This window comes from Gavialis gangeticus, unplaced genomic scaffold (genome assembly GCF_001723915.1).
Source record: "Gavialis gangeticus isolate Ggan-Ray unplaced genomic scaffold, GavGan_comp1, whole genome shotgun sequence".
NCBI lineage: Eukaryota > Metazoa > Chordata > Crocodylia > Gavialidae > Gavialis > Gavialis gangeticus.
Window position 1 is genome coordinate 179,577,257 of NW_017729032.1, and position 5,195 is coordinate 179,582,451.

Sequence of the window (5,195 nt, forward strand, 5' to 3'; positions counted from 1 at the left end):
AAATAGTTTAAAATTAGCAGCAATTAATTTCTACTCTATCTGGTCTTCCAGAGAAAATCTCCCCACTATGATCTCCTTCCAGTAATAAATCACATCTATTAATTCTGTTCTTATACTGCATTGCAGAATTCCTCTAGATCTGAGCTCTCAAACTCATAGAGTAGGTAAGTGTTCAAAGAACAACTAAGTGATGATGAGGATATCAACGTCCAGTATTAAAACTGAAGTCAGTCATTAATTCATTGAAATAACAACCTTTGAAAATCGTTAAGCTTTAAATAACCAATTTAGGTCAGCATATTTTTGTTAATATCTGACAAAACTTTGTGCTTTCCATGATGAGTCCTTCACCAGACTCTGGTATGGACTGAAAGAGGCATACACCAAAACTCAGGAAAAGAATAAGAGCTCATGAAGACTTTCACCTCTAACAGGGTTATCTAAGTTGCATCTCATTATGTGCTCATCTCTCCCTCCCCAACATAATTTTGTTTATCTGTGTCAGGTGGAGCAGAGGATTGTCTTGAACCTATGTAACTATTCCCAGTCTCTACTGTTTACCACCTATCCTTCACTGGCTATATCAGCTGAAGCTTGTGATTTGCATATCCCCATTCTTGTATAGTTTCAAATGTAACTTCACATTTTTAAGGATGTACATACTCCTGCTTGCTTGAATTACATTTCATTTTCCAATATTGTTGGTATGTCTCTTTGTTGGACTAATTTTTAAAAGAAAATAAATCTCAGAGAATGAAAGAGAGTAATTAATATTCTCAGTTAAAAGACATGCTTTGAAATGTAAATTGGAGCTATTTCATTCTAGTTCAGATGTGTACACTTCTGAGAATTGAAAAATGCACCATCACTGATAGCCTTTCCATAAGACTTCCATAAATCAGCAATACCTGCTCCCATCTTGGGCCTGCCTCAGCCCTCCCTCAGACAATGTAAACGTTTATATAAATTGAGTTTTGAAGAAATACTCTGTCTGTGCTTACCGAACAATAATATCTGGTATTATCACTGATAGCACCAGAAGAGTATGTCATGGTAAGTGTCCAAGAATAGTTATTTTCAATTTTAATATGTTTTTAATTCTTACTTTCCTTTCTTTCTTTTTCCTTACTTTCTTTAATTTCCTGATGGAAAACTATTGTTTTCATTGATGAAAAGGCCTCATCTAGCTCCTAGTATAATAGTACATTTTAATTTGTTACTGCACCTGAACCATGCAGCTAGTGTTAAGGTTTTACTTTAATAAAGGCAGGCTTACCAGCACTAATTATGTAACCTTTTCTCCCTGTAACTGAACATGGAGAGGCGAGGGTCCCCAGTGGACAAGCATGTATTCCGCCCAAGAGCCACCAGGGACCTCACTTGGAAGCTCTTTCGTCGAGACATCACCACAGGCATGCATCTGGCACACTGGATGGACACCCTCAACCTCTGCCCCTTTTGCCAACAGAGGGAGACTCTTGCACATGCTCACCTTGAGCGTGCCAGCTTGCAGCCCCTTTTTTGCCTCCTATGGAACCTCCTGCTGAGGTCCTGGATGCATTTCTCCCCGCACCTTTTCTGTTATGCACTCCCTGTCTGTGGCCTCACTAAGTCCCTGGACCTCCTAGTCAGCTGCCTCTTTGGCTTTGGCCGAGGTGGCCATATGTCAGACCAGGAAGGAAACTCTGGTCAGGAGGATTCCGAGCAAGTGTGGGGCTGTTTTCCTTTCACTGTTTTCACTGGTCTGCATCCACAGGCTCCTCATCTCTGCTCGGTGACTTGTTCCAAATCCCTTGTTGTTATTAACCTGTGACATCACCCACTTCCCTGTTTTCCTGTTTTTTGTCCCCCAGGTTCAGTTGATGTGTCCCCATGGCCTGCCTCATTAACAAGGATCCTCATTTCCTCTGATTAAAAAAAAATTCCTAATGTTCAAATCCACACTTTTCATGATTTAAGTGAAACGCATTTATTTATATATATACACACATACTAGTGTTTCATTTTAGGCACGGAAAAATGTGGATTTGGGGTTACTCTTTTTTTAAACCAAAAATTGGGGATTTTTTTTAAATAGGATAAAACCAGGATCCCTGTGCATTGAGGGAGGCTTATAGTTGTCTTGATGGGCTTAAGCACAGGACCATTCAGCACATGAAATAGGCCTATCCCCAACAGTGGCAGGAGTGGATGCTACACAGGGGGAGCACCAAACTGAACGGAGTGATCTGTCCCCTATTCCTGTGTTTCTCAACCCATGATATGCATACTCCTGGGGATAGGCAAAACATGGGCAGGGGGTACGTGGGTGCTGCATTTTGGTTTACACACACACACACACACACACACCCCTCCCCCCCCCCGTTGGAAGCCTCTTTGCCGGCTCAGGCCAGAGTTCCAGATTCCGCCCCTCCCACCATGTCTGGTGCACTAGGGCTTTCACTCACCAGCGTCAGTGTGCCAGGGGATAAGGGAGTGAGGCCCCACGTAGGCTGCTTTGCCCTGGGCCACGGTGGAAAAGTGGGACCCGGCTCACAATGGTGAAAACAGAAATGCCATGATGTGACTTCTGGTTTTTTGCTGCATTGATTGGCAGGGGGTATGTAAGGTACCAAAGGTTGAGAACCACTGCCCTATTCAATAGCTTTCCTGGCATCCACCATTTATTGGATTAGAGCTACCAAAGGAAATGTCCAATCATTTTGTTAAATAGCCATTAGTAGATCTATCAACCATGAATTTATCCAGTCCCTTTTTGAACCTGGACATGCTATCTGCCTCCACCACCTCCCGTGGCAATGAATTCTACAAGTTAACGACATGTAAACTACAATACTCTCTTAGGTTTAAAGCTGTTACCCACTAATTTCAGTGTGTGCCCCCCTAGTATTCTGGGGCTTCGTAAACAGTTCCCTGTTCACTTGGTTCATTCTGTTTATGATTTTATAAACCTCTGTCGCATCCCCCCTCAGCCATCTCCTTTCCCAACTGAACAACTTTAGCCTTTTTTGTCTTCCCTGGTATAGCAACTGTTCAAGCATCTGATCACTTTGGTTGCCCTTCTCTGTACCTTTTCTAATTCTACTATATCCTTTTTGAAATGTGGGAACCAGAAGTACACACAATAATCGAGATGTGGGTGCACCATGGATTTGTATAATGGCATGATGAGATTCTCTGTTTTGTTTTTAGTTCCTTTCTTAATGATGCCCAACATTTTTAATTGGCTCTTTAGGTTGCTACCACACACAGTTTTAAAGACATTTTTAAAGAACTGTCTACAGCGATTCCAAAGTCTCCTTCCTAATGAGTCATAACAGCTGGTTATTTTTAACACCCTCCAGTGGCCCCCTGAGCTTGGTTCAAGGAATGCATGCTTGCTATAATAACCTCATTCCCACCCTGGACAATCTTGTCATCCTATCCTGTCTTCCTCCCTATTACTTCTTAAACTGGTTCTCTTTCTGAAAGCAGAATTGAATCAGTAGGGACCCAGGCCAGTAAAGGTGTTCTTTTGCTGAGGTTAGGGCTTCCTTTGTTCTTTCACCTAATAATATACACCTCACTCCCAGCACAACTCCTCCACCCTTTTGACAAATGTCCTAATTCCACCCAGTTCCCTTCCCCCCACCCTTGGGAATTGGGTCACCTTAACCATAAGTATCACAGTGGAATGCACTGACTCTTACATGAAAATGGTGGCAAAGTTTGTATTACACAGGACAAACAGCTGAGTTGTCATATATTTCACTTGCTTTTCAAGTAAAAAACCCCAAGTAAAATATTTAACATTTTAATACATAAAAAAGGCCAAAAGTTGGCTTGATCTGGAACCAAGAACAAGTAAAATGTTTAGGATCTTAATATGTGAAAAAGGCCAAAAGGCTGGAGATGCAATTTTCCTCTGTTAACCTTCAATTTATTTTTAACAGATACCTCATGAAGCATGGTCTGCCTGCCTAGAACAGCTGCCCCCTTTCCTTCCTGATGTGTTGCATTGCACTTCCAGAAGCATGCATAAGGTTAGTAGGACTTGCAGCCCCTTTGGAAGGAGAATTGAAGTGGTTGCCTGTAGGCTACTGAAGGTATGTTGTCTCTGGAGAAAACAGGGGGAGGGGGAACATCTGGTTGCTGCAGGCCTGAGCTGGACTCAGCACCACATTGTTTTCCCTATAGGTGGATTGAAATGTGGATGTGTATGTGCAACAGTGGTTTAAACATTGGGTAGCAGATTTAACCCTAATCATAAACTAACTTGTGCTGATTTAAAGTGGGTGTTGCACTGATTTGAAAAGTGTGTGTGTGGTACTGATTTGGGGGGGGCGTTGTGTGTGCATAAAAATCTATGAAACGATGTGTGTAGTGCCGATTTGGGAATGAGGGGTGGTTTTAACTTCATATGTAGCAGATTTAACCCTGCTCATGAAGTCGCCTGTGTTGACACACCCGCACGGGTTTAAATTTACACAAGCCCTTTACTGCAGCTGCTGCTTTCCTACTGCCCCGCCCCCTGAAGAAGTCCGTCCAACCCCGGGAAAAGCCGGGCGGGCACCGCACACGGTGCGCCCCTCCGCTCGAGGGCAGGGAGCCCCAGGGCCCGCCCTCTCCAGGTCGGCCCTGCGCGGGCGGCTGCAACTACAGCTCCCGGCGAGCCCCGCAGCTGTGGAGCAGGCCGGGCCCGGGCGCGCGCGGTACGCCGGGAGCTGTAGGCCCTGCGAGAGGTCGCAAGGCGGGCCGGGCGCCACGTGATAGCGGGGGAGCCCCGCGCTGATTGGCTGCGGCGGGGAGCGCGAGAGCTTCCGGGGCCCCGGGCCGGGCTGCTTGTTTGGATGCTTCCGTCACATCATGGCGACGCGCGGAGCCGAGGCAGCGCGCGGCGGCGGCAGCACCAGCACCAGCAGCACAAGCCGTGCGGCGGGGGCGGGACCTGGGCTAAGGCCGGGCCGACGCGAGGCAGCCGCAGTTGGCGCGGGGCCGCCCAGCAGCGCGGAGGTAACGGCTGCTTGCGCGCCGTTAGCCTTTCCCGCGCGCCCCTCCCCCACCCGCACCCTGCGCGGGGCTCCGCTTCTGGGGCTGCGGCGCGAGGGGAGCACGTGCCCCTTCCCGCCCCCCTTCCTCCGCCCCCAGGCGGGCAGCGCCGGAGCCAGGCTGGGGTTATGGTGGGCGCGGGGCGGGGGTTACCGCGAATTAGCCCT